Raw genomic sequence first — 21,586 nt, 5'->3', positions numbered from 1 at the left:
GTCCACTTGACTTCACAGTCCAGGACGTCTGGGCTTAGGTGAGTGACCACATCATCATGGTTATCCAGGTCATTAAGATCTTTTTTGTACAGTTATTCTGTGTATTCATGCCATCTCTTCCTAATCTCTTCTGCTTCTCTTAGATCCTTACCATTTTCATCCTTTATCATATTAATCCCACCTGGATTGAGATACACTTGACAGTATAATACAGGTAAGGATGTCATTGTTCAATTTTTTTTCTCCTTATGCTTCAATTACCATTATGTAATTTCACTTTCTACGTCAATGTAGCTGCAGTTGAAATCACAAAAAACGAGGCAATGGATTTTGTAAAACAAGGCACTGCTTTTAAATCTAAAATATTACTCTCATTTTTGCATTATTAAGGACTGTGATTTAGGGTTATTGCTATGGAATAGTGAGGGATGGTGAATTCATGCCATACACTCCAAAAACTGCTTATCTGGGACCCACACAGCAGTGAGGATAGTGTTTTGCTACAGAGAATCTTTCTCAGCCCAGTACACCAGACACACACAATCAAGAGACCAACATAGCCCTAAAGCTAAAATCTAAAACCTAAGTTGCACAAAAAGCTTAATAGTAAACTTGGTTTTCTCCATCCAACTACAGGACACTACCTGGAATGTTCAGAAGGTCATCCTGCTACAGTTATGTAGACCTCAACCCATTCAAAGAAAGATAAAACGATAAAAGATCTCAAGGAAAACTTACTGAAAACTAACAAACAAGCAAACTACTCAAGCAATCTAGAGATTCAATGAAATCCCTATCAAATTACCAATGGCATTTTTCACAGAATTAGAACAAAAAAGCTTACACTTTGTATGGAAACACAAAATACCATGAATAGCTAATGTAATCTTGAGAAAAACAAAGAAGAAAAATGAAACTAGGAAGAATCACATACCCTGTCTTCAGATCATGCTACAAAGCTACAGTAACCAAAATCAGAAATACAGATCAATGGAACAGGACTGAAAGCCCAGAGATAAACCCACACACCTGTGTCACCTATGAGAAATGAAGCAAGGATATACAATGGAGAAAAGACAGTCTGCTCAATAACTGGTGCTGGGAAAACTAAACAGCTACTTTTAAAAAGAATAAAATTAGAACTTTCCCTAGCACCATACACAAAAATAAACACAAAATGGATTACAGACATAAATTTAAGACCAAACACTACAAAACTCTTACACGAAAACATATGGAGAACTATGACATAAACTGCAGCACCTCCTACAGTAATGAAAATAAAATAAAACATAAACTAATGGGACCCAATTAATCTTAAAAGGTTTTGCACAGCAAAAAAAAAAAAACATAAAAATACCAACTCCAAGCTGTAGAATGGGGGTAAATACTTGCAAACTAAGTAACTTACAAAGGATTACTCTCCAAAATATACAAACAACTCATGCAGTTCAATATCAATAAATAAATAAACAACAAAATAAAAAAAAATGGGCAGAAGATTAAGAGAGACAGTTTCAAAGAAGATACACAGATGACCAAAAACACATGAAAAGATGGTCAACATCTCTAATTATTAGGAAAATGTATATCAAAACTACAGTGAAAAAAAATGAAAAAAAAAGCAAAAAACTACAGTGAGGTTTCACCTCACATCAGTCAGAATGACCATCATCAAAACAATAATACTGGAGAGGATGTGGAGAAAAGGGAACCCTCCAACACTGTTGGTGGGAATGTAAACTGGTAAAGCCACTATGGAAAAAATATGAGGTGCCTTTAAAAACTAAAAATAAAGCTACCATGTGATCAAGCAGTCCCACTCCTGGGCGTATATCCAGTGAAAACCATAATTCCAAAAGATACATCCACCCTTATGTTCACTGTAGCACTATTTACAATAGCCGGGACATAGAAGCAACCTAAATGTCCATCAACAGAGCAATGGATAAGGAAGATGCGCTATTATACATATAGTGTAATATTACTCAGCCATAAAAAAAAGTGAAATAATACCATTTGCAGCAACATGGCTGGACCTAGAGATTTTCATACTGAGTGAAGTAAGTCAGACAGAGAAAAATAGAATATGATATTGCTTATATATGGAATATAACAAAAGGCTACAAATGAACTTATCTACAAAACAGAAGTAGAGTAACAGATGTAGAAAATAAACTTATGGTTAACAGGGGATAAGGGAGGGGAGGGATAAATTGGAAGACTGGGATTGACACATACATACTACTATATATAAAATATTAAAATAGATAACTAATAAGAAACTATTGTGAAGTACAGAGAACTGCGGTAATGACCTACCTGGGAAAAGAACCTAAAAAGAGTGGATATATGTATATGCATAGCAGATTGACTTTGCTATACATTGGAAACTAAGACAACAGTGTAAATGAACTATACCCTAATAAAACTGAAAATAAAAATGAAAGAATGGCAGGGGCCCAGGGCACCACAGGTCTGCTGGAGCAGGCACGTCATACCTGGTCTTTGCTCCTGAGGATTCCGAAAGCCAAAAACAGAAATTCTTTTCTAAAGGACAATTCATTTGAAGTATTAATTAAAATGCAAATTACTAAAAATATACACATGCACCCCAATTTCATGGCATATGGAAAAAGAATCTTTAAATAAGTGAATATATGTATAACAGATTCACTTGGCTATACACCTGAAGCTAACACACATGTAAATCAACCATAAGCCAAAAAATTTTTAATGGCCTCAAAAAGGACCTACTGTAAATAAATAAGTAAATGGAAAAAAAAGTTCTCATCAAGATGCAAATGACTTCATATGGACCACACTGTGGAGTCACATGCTGCAGACACTTTAATACAGAACCAAAGAGTATACATTAGACAAGTTGACAAAAGTTTAATAACTACAAACAAAACTATAAACTGTAACCATATCACAAATATTCACATCTGTACTTACATTGTACCAGGTTCAGGGACCCAAAGGCAACAACAGTGACAAAGATGGCACAGATGACATCCAGATACACAGCGAGCCATCGGGACGTCGTCAAAAGCAGGAACCAAGCCTCTGGATTTGTGAATCATAATAGGCATAATACATAAACAGAAAAACCATGTTAGCTGCTTCTCATGAGAGAGAGTATTTTCTCAGTTGAGCTACAGAAGATTTTACACAAGTAGGACAGCAAAGATATATAAGACACCCAAGAATCCTGAAGATACCAGAAAACTAGGTTCTAACACAAGACAATATATGGGACACACAGGAATCAGTCCAGGAAGCATGCACTGAAAATGTCAACCCACAGGTTATCAACAGAAACACGATCACAATAAAGAAGATGGAAAATCATCTCATCAGTGCATTTCCTGCAGCTCTGGGCCTGAGCATGAAGATCATCCTCTCTCAGGGTCGACTGATCCCAGCTCTCTGACAGCAGAGAGCTCAGCTCACACTCTGATTCCAGCACCTTCTGCCCTCACTACAGGGCCCGGCGTGTTTATTCTTAGGAGCCAATGTCTAAATGACCATCAGCTAACAGGATCTGCATGTGACTTTCAAAATGCCATTTTATCTTCAAAATACAATAATTACTGGAAAGTTTGGCTTGGATTTTATAGACTTAGAGGAAATTCTGAATTTTCTACATAGGGAAAATCTTCACTGATAAAAACACAACCAAGTGGGTGGCAAATCAGGAAATTATTTTCCTCAGTCACATCTGCCACCCTCTATGCTCTGAAAACAGTCAGCAAATCACAGCCTGGAGGGCAAGAACAGCCACCACCTGGTTCTATAAATAAAGTTCTATTGGAACACAGGTACAGCCATTCACTCATTTATTACCTTTGCCTGTCTTTGTGCTACAACAGCAAAGGTGAGTAGTTACAACAGATAGTATAGCACACAAAGCCTACAATATTTTCTATCTGGATCTTTGCAAAAAGAATTTGCAAAAAAAAGAAAAGTTTGCTGATTCCTGCCCTAAAGAGAGAAGTTCACAGGGCACAGTGATGCAAGGGCAAGGCCAGCCAGCCAGGAGAGAAAAGCAGGGGATAACAGGGAAGAGGGGAGCACAGAGGGGATGCTGAGAGGAAGGGCTGTGGGAGGCAGGTGTGCAGAGGGGGATGACGGGGTGGCACAGAGAGAGATACTGGCCAGCCAGGCCACCTGAGAGGGAGGTCAGCCTCAGAAGGCAGCACATCCCATCCTTAGAAATCATCTCCAGAAACTTACAGACCTGAGTGCAAATCCTGCTGTGCATCAAACAGTTCCTGAAACTTGTGTTCAGCTTTGTATGCCCGGATGGTCCAGAGTCCCTGGAGAGAAGATGCTAAGTGGGAAAACACTGGGCTCCGTGCTGGGGAAGCAGAGACAGACACACCACAGAGAAAGTCAGGGAGGCTGGATGCGAGGAAACCACTGCCTCCTGGGCTCTGTGGTCACACGTCCTGCCAAAGGGAATCCTCCATGTGACCCTCAAACTCCTGTTTACACAAAGCTTCACTTTAATGACCTGGGAATGAAAGATTCTCTTTGAAACTATTTTTGATCAAATTCAAATCACAGCTAGATTTAGATAAATAAATTCTTGTTCTTTCATCAAGATCCTCTCAAACATGCCTCCCTCCAAATTTTTTCTGGCATTTCACCAGATGGAAATTGTTCAAAGTTTTTTAAAAATATATTCAAGTATAGTTGATTTGTAATAATGTGTTAGTTTCAAGTATATAATATAGTCATCATTCAGTTATTTTTTTAGATTATATTCAATTACAGGTTATTATAAGATACTGAATAAAATTCCCTGTGCTTTACAGTAATTCCTTGTTGTTATCTATTTGACACATTAATAGCAGTGTGTCTATTAATCCCATACTTCTAGTTTGTTCTTCCCTCCCTCTCAATCCCCTTTGGCAACCGTAACTTTGTTTTCTATATCTGTGAGTCTATTTCTATTTTGTGCACAGAATCATTTGTATTATTTTTAGATTCCATGTATAAGTGATATCATATTTATCTTTCTCTGACTTACTTTACTAAGAATAATATTCTCTAAGTCCATCAATGTTGCTGCAAATGGCAATATTTCATTCTTTTTCATGGGTGAGTAATTACTGTTCACTAATTTTTGAATCAGTAGCATTTTAAAATTTAATTCCTCATTAGAATCCTCACCACACTGAATTTTGTTGAGCTACCTGTGGGCCATCTCCTCCTTAGATGAGTAACCTAAGGGCTGGGATAGAGTCAGTACATCCCCACCCTGCACCAGAGCCAGACACAGGACAGGGTGAGACGAGTAAGGGAGCGGACAGTCTGCCGTCTCCCCCGTCCTGGGCCTCCCCCTGAACCTGTGCCAGGAGCCTCTGTGTGGGTCACAGAGCACCTGGTGCTGCACGCCCTTGTGCCCTCAGGACCCGGCAGATGAGGAGCCTTTGCATGGTCTTGACTTCTGCTCCAGGAACCTGATGGATGTTTTTATAACTGCCTGCTGGATACCTGTCTTGGTGTTCTGAGGTCACTGTGGCATGTGACACTCACATCAATCTTTTAGAATCTTACACTGGCCTTAGTGTCCATTTTCTTTTGAGTGACTTCATGTGGGTTTGGGGTCTGGTGTCACATCACTGACCATTCGTTTCCTGCCATCTTCTCTAAGAGCACACTGACCACGAGCACCAGGGTCAGGCTCCTGCCTGTCAGGGAACAGGTGGGCTGCAGGCTGCCAGGCAGGGAGGACACTTCCTGGTGGGGTTTTTCATTCCCCACCATGAATGAGGCTGTAACTTGCTGTTGTCAGGGCATACAGTGAGCCTGTGACCTCTGTCTGGGATGAGTGATAACTTGTGCTGTATCAGCAAGAAATACTGACATCACCTTGTTACCCGTGCATCTCTTAGAGAAGACCTGTTAGTACAACGAGGTTATTTACAGGAAGTTAGTAATGCATTTTACAGGAGGCTACAGAGATTTTATAAAATGATGGGGAAGAACCAAGCGGGAAACTCCACACTGTTCTCAGGGTCTCACTCCTGAGTCCAGGATCTGAATGCTTGGTGACAGCTCAGTCAGTACAGACGTGCACCTGGGCACTGCACGTTTGGAGGGGTTGAGGTACAAATAGGTAAAGACACAGAACTTCCTCTTGTGTTTAGTGTTCCCAGTTCAATAAGGAAGGAAGGAGCAGGCTTCCTTCTGTGAGACATTGGGGCTCATAGGGGATGGGAAGCCCTGGGCTGGGGGAGGACAGCCTGGGCTGGGGGCCAGGTGACCATCCACTCAGCCCTAGGATGAGCTGGTTGGATGGCATCACCAACTCAGTGGACATGAGTTTGAGCAAACTCTGGGAGATGGTGAAGGACTGGGAACAGGAAGCCTGACATACTGCAGTCCACAGGGTCAAAGAGTCAGACATGACTGAGGGACTGAACACCCCCACCACTACCTCCCAGAGAGAGAACACAAACATTCTAGTCAACTGGTCACCACATGTGGTTATCTGAGGTGTGCAGGATGGGGTACCTGGATTAAATGTATTGTCTAACTTGTTTCAGCCTACTGGGTGCAAAAAATCCAAATATTCCACAGTCATAGTGCCAAAGTTCTCAGACTCTCCAGATCAAATACTGAGAAAATCCTGTACTGCTTCTTGACAAAAGCCTCAGAAGGAACCCATCTCTCCACTTCCATATGAATGGGAAATGGCCCTTGCCCCAGGCAAAAATTCTGTCAAATATTCTTTCTGGAACAACCCCTCTCTCAATGTACCAGAGACCTGCTTTGCAACAAGACTGTTGAAAGACTCATTTCATGAGTGGCCTCAAATCATAAAAGTTCTGCAGCCCTGTCTACAGAGAAGACTGGATGGAGCTCATCACTTTCTCTTCTGGATCCCCAGGTCCTACCGTCCTACTCAGTCATATAGGAGAATGACACACACCTGGGCTTTACTGGTCCCCATCCATCCAAACACCTCGCCAAACTCGACCTCACAGGAGGTTAGCTGCTTCTCTTGATGAGTGAAAATGTCTTCTACAGATTTTATGAAACTGATGATCACTATCCTTTTGCAAATAAAGATAAGTACCTCAAATGTTTATTATTAAAAACAAAACATACAAATGCCACAGAAAAAAAACTCCTTTGACTGGATGAACTGAGATTTTTTTTTTTTTTTTTTCCCACTTAGTAGATACAGAGAAGCATGAGACTCAATATGTGTCTGTTCTTGGCTTGGTTTCTAGAAGTTAAGTTGGTATAAATTTGCAATAATTATTCATGGTTGAGGTCTCTGATACAAACATATTCTCTCCTTACTTTTTGGCTATTGTTTTTATAACTTTTAAAAAATATGTAACAATCTATTTTCCTTATTTTTGTTTTAATATTGATGAAATGTTTGCATTAATAAGAGAAATTTGATTATTTTATCATCTGTGATTACCTGTAGAATAGAATAATTAATCATAAAATGTGTCCCCCACTATTCTGTTTTTTTGCTGCACCTTGCAGGATCTGGTTTCCCAATCAGGGACTGAAGTGGTGGCCCCACAGTGGAAGCACAGAGTCTTACCCACAGGACCACAAGGAACACCTCTGTTCCCCATTATTCTAAAACTAGGAAGGTGAATGGAGTAATCAACTAAATGCATACTGAACATACCCCCTCCTGTGTTCTCCTAGGGGATTATTTTCAGCATCATTTATATGAATAGCTTTGAGAAAGGGGTACACAAACAGTGTGGTGTCACCCCAAATCCTGATAATGACAAAGAGCAAACCTGAAAATAACAGGGCTTATCTTTTCAGCAGGGCTTCCCTGGTGGCTTAGACATTAAAGAATCACCAGCAATGCAGGAGACCTGGGTTCAATCCCTGGGTCAGGAAGATCCTCTGGAGAAGGGAATGGCTACCCACTCCAGTATTCTTGCCTAGGGAATTCCATGGACAGAAGAGCCTGGTGGGCTGCAGTCCATGCAGATCACAAAGAGTTGGACATGATTAAGCGACTAACACACATATTTTCAATACTTTTAACAACTGCAACTTACTAGAATGTGTGAAAGAATGTATTTTTCAAATATATTACTTCACAAAAATAAATTTCTTGGAGATAAAGATTCTAAATCTTTTCCTTTTTTATTAACCTTGTCAACATAGGGAAAACACTCTCTTCAGTTCACATCACTCAGTCATGTCCAATACTCTTTGTAACACCATGGAAATAAGCATGCCAAAATAAACAAAATGTCCATTAATCAACTCCCAGAGTTTACCCAAACTCATGTCCATTGAGTCGGTGATGACCATCCATCTGATCCTCAGTCCCCTTCCCTCCTGCCTCAATCTTTCCCAACAAACAACTCTTTTCAAAAATATAGTCAGCTCTTCTCATCTCAACTGGCCAAAAAATTGGAGTTCAAAAAATGGGCAACAGTCCTTCCAATGACATTTCTCCAAAGAATCTCTTTTAGATGGACTGGTTGGATCTCCTTGCATTCAAATGATGCTCAAGAGTCACTCATTATCAAATCACCATGCAAATCAAAACCACACAATTTTTCAACCATATCAGCTTTTTTCAGAATTTAAAAAAATTTATTTATTTTAATCTGGAAAGAATAAATGCTTTAGGTGTGGAAAAAAGGGTTTCCTTTTACACTGTTGACATGAATCAGCCACTATGGTGGTCCTCACATGTGTCCCCCATCCTCTGAGCCCTGGAAATCCACTGCCAGTAGCCCAATGCAATGCCATGCCTCTGGGCATCCCAGTGCACCAGCCCTAAGGAACCCAGATTTGAAAGGAACCCGTGGACTGGAGATCTATTTCACATCTGATAATATACATGTTTCAATTCTATTCTCTGTTTTCCTTCTGCATTGGTTTTAACAGATGATCCACAGCAGACAAATGGATAATAAAGCTTTGGTACATATTTTCCTTCTATGAAAGTTCTAACATAATGAAATACTTACATCCAAAATATCTTCTTAATAAAGTGGATGACTCTGTGTTAGGAAGTATGTCATGAATAAGACACCACCAAATTTGCCTTAAGGGCCAAAACCTACTCTCAGGGGCCAGAACTTTCAATCACCTAATGTTAACAGTGAGAAATTCCACAGAACAGTCTGCAGAGTTTCAGGGATCTGGTTAATTGCAGTATGAATGGAAGACAGCCTGCACTGCCCTCCCAACCTGAGAGCCCCTGGTACTCACTTGTACATTCCAGGCGTTTCACATCTCGTGATGTCTCTAAGAAATACCGCCGAAGAAAAAAGAAAATGATGCCAAGGGGAATCACAGGTATAGCAGTCCAAGGAATTGCAGCCACCATCACACCCACCACACCAATCACAAGTAGAAATGTCTGAAATAGTGAAAATAGAGGCCTTTGTGTCAAGGATACTTTTCAAAGATAAACTTTGTTGATTTGTTAGGATTTAAATGTTTGCACAAATTTAGTGTCCTCTGTATAGAATAATTAATCATTTTTGGTGGGCTCCTTTCCTTGAAATTTGTTGAAACAGCAGGGAATGGTTTTCCTTCCAAAGAAATAAAACTATAGGTGGTCCTCATGATGTTTATTGAATGAACCAAACACTGATAAGAACTTCCTAGGTATCAGCTCTTGTGATACACTCAGTAGCCCTTTGAGGCAGGCATTACTATTTTTAACAGATGAGAATATTTGAGGTTCAGAGAGTAGGAGCTGCATCTCAAACTATCAGGAGTCAGCAGGTGTTACTAGAGAGATGAGTGAGCATGTATCACAGATGAGGAATCCAGACACCTCAGCTATCCATGTAGGGATAAAGAAGTGGTTAATTACAAATTCAGAGTAACATATCTAGTAACAGTATTATCTAATTTTATAAATGGAGACAGTGAGGCACAGGGAGAGGAAAAGCAACTTGATGGAGACTGCAAAGCCTAAGTCATGAAGCTGGCAAGCCCATGTCATGAGCCATTATGACATATTTAAGCTTGCCCCCAATATACAGCCATCTTTCTATCATTATACTAAGTATTTAAAATGCCCATTCCAAAGGTTAACTATTATAACAACACCAGATTCCATTTACAATGTGTGTACTGTATGTAAGGCCCTGTGCTGAGTTCCATGAACATTCTCTTAATCATCACATTATCCCCTGAGATGATTTTCTCTTGGGAAATGATCTTGGTCTAAAAAGACAGCAGGTAGAATAGAAAACGAAATCATTGGTTGATGCTGATTTAAGCATCCATCTTTATCAGGAAAAGTATGATACCCTGGTGGACAGTATCAGGCAATAAGAATGCAATCAACATTTAGTGTCTGCCTGCTATGAAAGTGGGGTGGGGTGCTAGGGACTTGCAGATTCACCCAGTCTGGGCCAAGGCCTCTGAAGTTTATGATCTCAGGTGGATACAAATCCATGGTGATCTGCACAGGGCACAGGGTGCTGGGAAACACAGGGAAGAATACCTGAATATTTTTAGACAATTCTAAGACTTATGACTGATTTTATAGGCTTGTTTAACAAATAGAAAGAATGGCATGAATGATTTTCAGGCAGTAATCACAGTTGATGGAAATTTTGACCAAAAAGGAGCTGGGATGAGAAGGTTGAGATGCTTGTCTGAGTTAACACTGGCTGTTCTTTACAGATAAGAAATATGAGGTTGGGAGGGTAAGTGGTTGTCCTAAAGTTTCCCAGGAAGGTATTGCTTATCCTGGAGAAAGAGAGGAGCAGTTTGTGCTCAGGGAATCCCAGAGCCACAGCTGCAGGCAGGAGGAACAAACAACCAGAACTGTGACTCTGTGGCCAGGAGCCCTTGAGAACCAAACTGCATGATCTGGATGGAGACCCATGTGCTTTTCCTGTTTCTCCCTGCCTCTGCTGTGGTATCAAAAAAGAAAAAACAGAGTGAAGAGGATGGAATTCTGAAGGAATAAATTCTAATCATAAGTGGAGAAAAATAGGGCTGTCTGACCTCCCTCCTATTAGACCTACAGAAAACAATTTCTTACAGCCACTGGCTTGACTGTGCATCCCATTAAGCTACAGCCTTCATGTTCATGGGGAGGGATCCTTCCAGCTCTTTTCTATGTCTAGCCTTTAGGTCACTTGGCTTGTATTGTTGTTTGTCAAAAAAAAAAAAAAAAAAAACTACTAAAATGTCAATTATAAAAAATCCAAATTACTGGTTTTTAGCAGACTTGCATCATTTGATGGATAACATTCATCCATTTCAATAATCTGGCTCTCCCCAGGTGGCTTCCCTGGTGGATCAGTCATTAAAGAATCTGACTGCTATGCAGGAGACCCAGGTTTGATCCCTGGGTCAGGAAGTTCCCTGGAGAAGGAAATGGCAACCCACTCCAGTATTCTTGCCTGGAAAATCCCATGGACAGAGGAACCTGGCAGGCTAGAGTCCATGGGGTCAAAAAGAGTCAGACAAGACTGAGCAACTAAACCATTCCAGGTGAGGGCCTTTTATGACTAACCCAGCCTGGCAGGTAACCTGGGAAGCAGAGGTAAGATCAAAATGAAGGGCTCCATGGAAGCTGTGTCAATGGTTTTTCCTGAGGTACCTACTGAAGACCCATTACTAATGCTCTCACAAACTCTGGAGTTAGGTTCAGATTTCATGGCCCTAAATTCTAAAGCAATTCAAAGAGGATGTCTCTAAAGGTTTTATTATACACACACACACACACACACACACACACACACAGCATATTGGTTTCCCTAGTGGCTCAGATGGTAAAGAACCTGACTATAATGCAGGAGACCCAGGTTTGATCCATGGGTTTGGAAGATTCCCTGAAGAAGGGACTGGCAATCCACTCCAGTATTCTTGCCTGGAGAATTCCATGAGGAGCCTGGCAGGCTACAGTCCATGGGATCCGAAAGAGTTGGACATGACTGAGCACTTTTACTTTTATATGTATATACATTTGTGAATCTTTTATTGCCAGCCATCTCAAACCCTTTATAGAATTTTGTAGAAGATGAAAATAGTATCTAAAAAAAAAGTTAACATCTGAAGAAGGAAACAAAAGTTTCCTAGTGCACAACAAACACACAATAAATCCCTTTCTTGAAGCTGACCTCATTTCTTTCTTCTACATTCCCAGGAATTCCTAAAAGCCCAATTCAAGCTACACACAATTCCCCCCCTCTGGTTGGATTCCAGGCCCATCTGATGGACCACATCACCATGGCCAGTGCTTCTGCACCTCTGTCACACTATGGCACAGAGACTAGGATGGATATATAGAAAGAAGCATATTGACCCAGAAGCAAGTGTCCCAAATCCTCATGCCCCTCAAATAAGGAGAATCATTATTTTTATATATTTCCCATTTGGAGCACACCATTTGGGAAATTCTATCCAAAGTCTATGAATCCACATGCACAAATAAAAAAAATTCTTAGATGAAATCTTTCACTTGAGAGAAAATGGTGATTTTTCACAATTCAGAAAAATTCTTCAGTTGGCAGAGGATGACATTCTATACCTGGAGGAGAAATTCCATTAGCCCAATATTGTGCTGAGATAGGGCTTCCCTGGTGGCTCAGATGGTAAAGAATCTGCCTGCAATGCGGGAGACCTGCCTTTGGTCCCTGGGTTGAGAAGATCCCTTGGATGATGGCATGGCAACCCTCTCCAGTATTTTTGCCTGCAGAATCCCCAGGACAGAGGAACCTGGCAGGCTACAGTTCATGAGGTTGTAAATAGTTGGGCACAACTGAGCGACTAAGCACACAAGCTTAACACTAAGTGAGGGTCAGTGCTGAGTCTTCATGTAAGCAGATACAGTAGCTTGCATGTCTCAGGAAGTTTAGAGATCAGCTCTGGTTCTCAGATCCCTCCTTCATCACCTCTGTTTCCTTTGATATCATCCAACTCATTTAACTCTGTTAAATCAGGACATTATAAAACATTGGTGAGTCTTAGCTATATGATGAGATCTATACAAACCCTGGACTTCCTGGTTGACTCAGATGGTAAAGAATCTGCCTGCATTGCAGGAAGACCTGGGTTCGATCCCTGGGTTAGGAAGATCCCCTGGGAAAGAGAATGGTACCTCACTCCATTATTCTTGCCTGGAGAATTCCATGGACAGAGGAGGCTGGCAGTATACAGTCCATGAGATTGCAAAGAATTGGACACAACTGAGTGACTAACACGTGTACACACACAAGTACAAACCCTAAGACTAAGCTTTTCTAAACCTGCCCTTTGCTTGGGATATATTAATCACATTCTTCATCCCTCATTTGGCTGCCTTGGATCTTTTCACAACCATGTAAGCTCTGGGACCTGGGTATCCTTCAATTCACTCCCAACTGAGAGTCACAGCTAACTCCACTGAAGAGTGAATGGTGGGGTTTGGTTCACAGTTTGTTAACCAGCACAACAGGAAGCTTTAGGGAAACATGGTGTATTTCTTCCTTCATGTTTAGTGTATCTCATTGATCAATAGCTTCCTTTCCACTTTTGTCAGGGTTCAAGTTTATTACAAAATTTAAGTCTGGAGTCCTCTTATTTGATAATTTAACAAGGTACACCTTAAAAAGAAGAGCACTATAAAAGTATATCACAGGGAAATCTACTCAACATTCTGTGATAACCTATATGAGAAAATAATCTAAAAAAGAATGAATATGTGTATATGTATAACTGAACCACTTTGCTGTACATCTGAAATAAACACAGTATTGTAAATCAACCATATTCCAATAAAATTAAAAAAAATTAAAGAAAAAGTCTTTAAAAAGCTAAAAGTCAAGGGTTTTGAAATCCATCTTATAAATAAAAGAAAAAAAAACAACTTATTAAAGTATGTAGAAGAATGAAAAAAAAAAAAAATACTCTTGAAAGTCCCTGGGACAGCAAGGAGATCAGACTAGTCAATTCCAAAGAAAATCAATGCTGATTATTCATTGGAAGGACTAATGCTGAATCTGAAACTTTTTCACCTGATGTGAAGAGCTGACTCATTGAAAAGCCCCTGATGCTGGGAAAGATTGAGGGCAGGAGGAGAAAAAGAGTGACTGAGGATAAGATTGTTTGATGGCATCGTCAATTCAATAGACATGAGTTTGAGCAAACTTTGGGAGATAGTGAAGGACAGGCAAGCCTGGCATACTGCAATCCATGAGGGTGCAAAAAGTCGGACACAACTGAGCAAATAAATGACAAAAGACCCAAATGAAAAAGAAAACTAACTTTTAAGAAGGAAAATCAGCAAACACAAAGCATGGTTCTTTGAAGTCACCACAAAGTGAAAAAAAAAGGGGGGGGTGGAAATTTACTATTAACATGAATTAAAACAGGATAATACAAGAGATTGGGCTTCCCTGGTGGCTCAGACGGTAAAGAATCTGCTTATAATAGAGGAAACCCAGGTTTGACCCCTAGGTTGGGAAGGTCCCCTGGAAAAGGAAATGGCAACCCATCCCAGTATTCTGGCCTGGAGAATCCCATGGAGAGAGGAGCCTGACAGGCTACAGTCCATGGGTTGCAAGCAGTCGGACATGACTGAGCAATTAACTCTTTAGCTTTCACTTTAATACAAAAGATACCATGAGCATTACAAAGAGAATATAATAAACATTTGGTAGATAAATTTTAAAATTTTAATGTAAAGGACACATGTCTTAAAAAAATGACATACAAAATTAACATAGACATAGAAAATCTGAATAACTACATACTGATATAAGAATTTGAATCCTTTATTTTATTTTACTTTATTTTATTGTTTTGGCCATGCCATGCAGCTTGTGGGATCTTAGTTTTCCTACCAGCAATTGAACCCAGGCACACAACAGTGAAAGCACCAAGTCCTGACCACTGGACCACCAGAGAATTTCCTGAATACATAATTTTTTAATTTTCCACAGAAAAGACTTTAAGTCTAGAGGGCTTCACAAAAATATTTTGCAGAAAAGTTTTACCAAACTTTTCCAGGGTACATGAGTCCAGCATTATCATGATATAAAAACCAGATAAAGACATTAAAAGAAGGAAAAATTACAAATGTAACTGTCTTGGGATATTAAACAACATACCAATGAACTGAATCTAGCAATATAAAAAAGATAATACTCCACAATCTAACTTGACTGGGCAAGTCCAAAATGCTCAGGTTTGGCGGTTACAAAGGACAGACTGGAACCCTTGGGTAGGAGCTGATGCTGTTCTCCACAAGCAGAATTTCTTTTTACTTCAGGGAGGCTTTGTCCCTACTTAAAATCAACTGATTATGGACTTCAATCACATCTACAAAATACCTACAGAGCAACACACAGATCACTTTTTGATTGAATAACTGAGGAATGTAGTCTGGTCAAGCTGACACATTAAAGTGACCATTAAAAATGGAAATATTTCCCATGTATTTTCTTGAGGCTACATAAGAATTGATGCTTTTGAACTGTGGTGTTGGAGAATACTCTTAACAGTCCCTTCGACTGCAAGGAGATCCAACCAGTCCATCCTAAAGGAAATCAGTCCTGAATATTCATTGGAAGGACTGATGCTGAAATAAAATTCAATACTTTGGCCACCTGATGTGAAGAACTGACTCATTGGAAAAGACCTGATGCTGGGAAAGATTAAAGACAGGAGAAGAAGGGGATGACAGAGGATGAGATGGTTGGATAGCATCACCAGCTCAATGGACATGAGTTTGAGCAAGCTCCAGGAGTTGGTCACGGATAGGAAGCCTGGCGTGCTTCAGTCCATGGGGTCACAAAGAGTCAGACACGACGGAACAACTGAACTGACATTCTTCTGATAACAAAAAGCTGACAAAATATTTTAAGAAAAGCAAATTATAGACCAATATCCTTCATGAACAATAGATACAAAAATTCTTGACAAACTACATACAGCAATACATAAAAATGTATAAAAAGCAATACATAATGCTACATTATGACCAAGAAAAGTCTATTCCAGGAATGTTAAGTTTAACTTTCAAATACTGATCACTATAATTCACATTAAAAGAGTAAAGGTAAATAATCATATGACTATCTGAAGAGATGTAGGAGAAATATTTGTTAAAATTCAATACTTATTCTTCATTTAAAAAAAAAAAAAGTACAGTTCTTGGCAATTGAGGAATTAAGAGAAACATTTAAAATCTGATAACAGATACCTACCTAAAAATTACAATTAATATTATTTGCAATGAAAAATTACTGAAAGATTTTGCCCTAAGAGTACAAGATTATCTGATCTAACCCATTCTCTTCAACACTAACTGGAAACTCCAGCCACAACAAGTCAAGAAAAGGAAATAAAAGTCATAAATATTGGAAATGAAGATACAAAACTGTCATTATTACAGCTGACATGACTGTATATGGACAAAATCCTACAGAACTAAAAAAAACAAAAACAAAAAAACAAACTACTGCCATCAACTCCAGGCAATGCAAAGTTAATTCACACATAAATCAACTATATTTCTATAGACTAACAACCAGCAAGTTTATAATGGTATCAGAAACAAGCCTTCTCTAGTGGTCCAAGTAGTTAAGAATCCATCTGCCAATGCAGGAAACACGGGTTCTATCCCTGGGAAGAATCCACATGTTCAGAGAAGCTGAGCCCATGTGCCACAGTCACTGAGCCAGGCTCCAAAACCAGATGGTTGCACCTACTGAGCCCATGTGCCACAACTACTGAAATCCATGTGCCCTAGAGCCCATGCTTTGCTCAGGAAAAAGCTACCAAAATGAGAAGTCCATCCAACACAAGTAGAGAAAGCCCATACATAGCAAAGAAGGTCCAGTGCATCATAAATAAATGAATAAATAATTTTTAAAAATGCAATAATACTATAAAAAAGCAAATATGCATGAATAAATTTAACCAGAGAAGTGTAAGATGTCTATACTAAAAATTACAAAATATTTCTAAAATTAAAAAAGACCTAAATAAGCAGAGAAAGATACATATTCATAATTGCAGATCCAATATTGTTAAGACTCAGACTTCTCAAATAACCTATAGCTAAAAGGAAATATTGATAAAATTTTCAGCAGGCTTTTATTTAAAAGCAAATTGGAAGGCTTCTAAAATTTATACATAAAAGTAAAGGATACAGAATGACCAAATTAACCTTGACAAAGAAGTACAAAGTTAGACAATTTAAACTATGGGTTTCATCTCTTATTAAAATGTACAGTAATTAAGAATGCAGTATTGGTATAAGGATCTAAATATTGGTATAAACTGAAACTTTTGAGGAACAAAATAAATTATACAGATGCAGATTTCCTTAATTCAATGCATAAAAGTCTTTAACAAATGTGTCCAGAATAATTGGAAAAAATAAACTTCAACCACTAATTACTCTTTCACATACAAAAAATAGTGCAAGATGCATCAATATCTAAAAAGGTAGAACATAGAAAAGTATCTTCACACTCCTAAGAATGTGCAAAGATTTCTTAGGATACAAAAACATCAACTACAAAAGAAAAGAAAAAAAAAGGTAAACATTAGACGTGATCAAAATTAAACCTTGATCTCTACTAAGGATATAAATGGCAAGCCACTGACTGGAAGAAAATATCCACAAAGCACTAGTATTACATATATATTAAAAATAAACATCCCTAAGGGGGATTTGAGGAAGGGGTTGGGGAAGGGATCAACACCACAGAAATCTCAAAATGACAAACTCATTATTCAGTGGGAGAGGCTGCAATACTCTACACACTTTCCCTGACATCTCCACACAATGAAATGCAAGGGTCAGTGGTGCTGAGACAAGTAAAGGCTGCAAAAGCAAGTGACCCATAATAACCTATTACACTGAGTCTCAGGCTACGTTCTCAATATCCAGATGCAGTGGCCTGTTCTTTTGCACTCCCCTCTCTGGAAAGAAATGACTGAGGACACCTCCTTCACATTTTCTTTTTCTTGGGCATTTTCACTTCATAAAACTGCAGTCAGTGAGTTCTACGTGTGCTGAGGAGGAGGGAATGACACAGTCCCTGGTGTTCCCACCACGGCCTCCATTGGTGACTCAAAGGCATTTGCCCTTTGTGTCCATGAAAGGACGTGAAGACTCAGTTCAGCTCTGCCAAGCTGCTTTTTTTTTTTTTTTTTCCTGAATGAGGGGTGTGTGGGAAATAAGCATTTTACAACTTAGTTTTCCTCAATAAATTACAGTATTTTGCTGAGAGCAGCTGTGTGCAAGTTCACACACTCAGAACAGTCCCAAACTTTTTTTTGAAAACTAAAATGCCTAAACCTAAAATGCCTAGGTTTAGGCATTTTAACTTCCACATCTCACCTTCAATTTCACTTGTTTTAGCAATAGGAAGACTCCTTGGAGATGATGATTTCAATGACAAGAATTATAGATAATTGAGATCCTTATTCAGTGCTATTTGGGACTTTGGCAAATTGTATGAAAATTACATTGCTCTGAAATAGTTAATGCTCAGTGGTCTGTCTTGAAAACAACTGATTTTTATTCTGTGAGTCTACCGAAGAAAGCGTCCATTAAAATCTTTAAGGATTACAAACCTAGAATCTGTGTGATACAAACTCATGAGATGATATTTATGGGCCTGGAAACTGTCTCTGAAAATAACTTTAATGCAGCATAATGCCATTTTGCCAAAGGCAAAAGGAGACGAGGACAGCAGAGAATGAGATGGCTGATGGCATCACCGATTCAATGGACATGAATTTGGGCAAACTCTGGGAGATAGTGAGGGACAGGAAGGTCTGGCGTGCTGCAGTCTATGGGGTGGCAAAGGGTCAAACATGACTTAGCAACTGAACAACAACAAATGCCACTGTCATCAGACTATTTCTCTTACCTAAAACACATATGTGGCATTTTAAAAATAATTACCCATTATTAAGAGCTCAACATGCATTTAGATGTTATGCAAATAATAATATTAAAATGAACTTCACTTTGTCTTCCCAACAAACCTAGGAAGTGTGCATTATTTTCTCCATTTTACAGAAAGGAGAATGTGGCTTTGTGGGGTAGAGATGGTAAGAGGGAGAGCTGGGACGGGGGCTTGGAAAGGGAGACTGCGGGGTTCTGCACTGCCACACTTTAAAGCTGTTGACATCATGAATGATTATCAGGTGCAATCACACCACATAAGTTGATTTTTTTATGCTTCATCCTCTGAAATGGTGAACAGCTCCAATTTCCCTAACCACTCATAAAATGTGACTGAACAGGCTGGTGGCTGTGAGAGTCAGTGTACAGGATGGTGCACAAACTTATGATTGCCTCTCTTTTGGGATGTGGTCTCTGGGTGACATCACCTGAGGGGGTGGACTGTCCTGCAGTGTGGAAAACTACTAAGAATCCAGGGTTTTCCTTAGCCACACTTGGTATCACTATCACAAAATATTAAATAAATTATCTGAAATTTCATTTAAGGGGTGAGAAGAAATTAGATAAGGAAAGTATATGGAATAAACACTTTCAAAGTAATAAAAACAAAAATGATCAAGAACTTTCTAAGGTTTATACAACAAGGAAAAGCAAAATCATCAAAACTGAGTTTTAACACAGGTATGCTTACACAGCTGAAAAGGACCTTCCAGCCCCTTCCCTTCCCGCCTTCAGGTGGTTATACAGAGAAAGACTGGGTCCCACACAGGAACTTGGCTTCCACAAACACCTCCTGTGCCACCATCCACAGCAGCCTTTCTCTTTCATCTGGGATGAAAGGTTACCTCCCAGAAGCTCCACCACCTCCTGGACCAGGAGTCAGCCCTTCCCATCAGGTGGCCAAATTATTGGAGCTTCAGCTTCAACATCAGTTCTTCAATGAACACTCAGGACTGATCTCCTTTACAATGGACTGGTTGGATCTCCTTGAAGTCCAAGTGACTCTCAAGAGTCTTCAACAACACAGTTCAAAAGCATCAATTCTTCAGTGCTCAGCTTTCTTTATGGTCCAACTCTCACATCCATACATGACTACTGAAAGAACCATAGACTTGACTAGATGGACTTTGTTGACAAAGTAACATCTCTGCTTTTTAATACGCTGTCTCGGTTGGTCATAGCTTTCCTTCCAAAGAGTAAGTGTTTTTAATTTCATGGCTGCACACATCATCTGCAGTGATTATAGAGCCTGCAAAAATGAAGTCTGCCACTGTTTCCACTGGTTTCCCATCTATTTGCTATGAAGTGATGGGACTGGATGCCATGATCTTAGTTTTCTGAATATTAAAATTACAGAATGGGAAAGACTAGAGATCTCTTCAAAAAATTAGAGATACCAAGGGAATATTTCATGCAAAATGGGCTCGATAAAGGACAGAAATGGTATGGACCTAACAGAAGCAGAAAGATATCAAGAAAAGGTGGCAAGAATACACAGAAGAACTGTACATAAAAGATCTTCATGACCCAGATAATCACGATGGTGTGATCACTCACCTAGAGCCAGACATCCTGGAATGTGAAGTCAAGTGGGCCTTAGAAAGCATCACTATGAACAAATCTAGTGGAGGTGTTGGAATTGTCGAGCTGTTTCAGATCCTGAAAGATGATGCTGTGAAAGTGCTGCACTAAATATGCCAGCAAATTTGGAAAACTCAGCAGTGGCCACAAGACTGGAAAAAGGTCAGTTTTCATTCTGATCCCAAAGAACTGCAATGCCAAAGAATGCTCAAACTACCGCACAATTGCACTCATCTCACACGCTAGTAAAGTAATGCTCAAAATTCCCCAAGCCAGGCTTCAGCAATATGTAAACCGTGAACTTCCTAATGTTCAAGCTGGTTTTAGAAAAGGCAGATGAACCAGAGATCAAATTGCCAACATCTGCTGGATCATGGAAAAAGCAAGAGAGTTCCAGAAAAACACCTATTTCTGCTTTATTGACTATGCCAAAGCCTTTGACTGTGCAGATAACAATAAACTGTGGGAAATTCTGAATGAGATGGGAATACCAGACCACCTGACCTACCTCTTGAGAAATCTGTATGCAGGTCAGGAAGCAACAGTTAGAACTGGACATGGAGCAACAGACTGGTTCCAAATAGGAAAAGGAGTACATCAAGGCTGTATATTGTCACCCTGCTTATTTAACTTCTATGCAGAGTACATCATGAGAAACGCTGGACTGGAAGAAACACAAGCTGGAATCAAGATAGCGGGAGAAATATCAATAACCTCAAATATGCAGATGACACCACCCTTATGGCAGAAAGGGAAGAGGAACTAAAAAGCCTCTTGATGAAAGTGAAAGTGGAGAGTGAAAAAGTTGGCTTAAAGCTCAACATTCAGAAAACGAAGATCATGGCATCTGGTCCCATCACTTCATGGGAAATAGATGGGGAAACAGTGGAAACAGTGTCAGACTTTATTTTTCTGGGCTCAAAAAACACTGCAGATGGTGACTGCAGCCATGAAATTAAAAGACGCTTACTCCTTGGAAGGAAAGTTATGACCAACCTAGATAACATATTCAAAAGCAGAGACATTACTTTGCCAATAAAGGTCCATCTAGTCAAGGCTATGGTTTTTCCTGTGGTCATGCATGGATGTGAGAGTTGGACTGTGAAG

General features: G+C 39.5%; 1 pseudogene; it reads right to left on the bottom strand.

The window, feature by feature from the left end:
* Positions 1-21,586, bottom strand: part of LOC102282609 (ATP-binding cassette sub-family C member 4-like) — a 156,938-nt pseudogene that overhangs the window by 45,609 nt on the left and 89,743 nt on the right.

This window comes from Bos mutus, unplaced genomic scaffold, assembly GCF_027580195.1.
Source record: "Bos mutus isolate GX-2022 unplaced genomic scaffold, NWIPB_WYAK_1.1 CTG283, whole genome shotgun sequence".
NCBI lineage: Eukaryota > Metazoa > Chordata > Mammalia > Artiodactyla > Bovidae > Bos > Bos mutus.
Note: the sequence above shows the minus strand (reverse complement) of the source record. Positions and strands in the feature narration are given on the sequence as shown.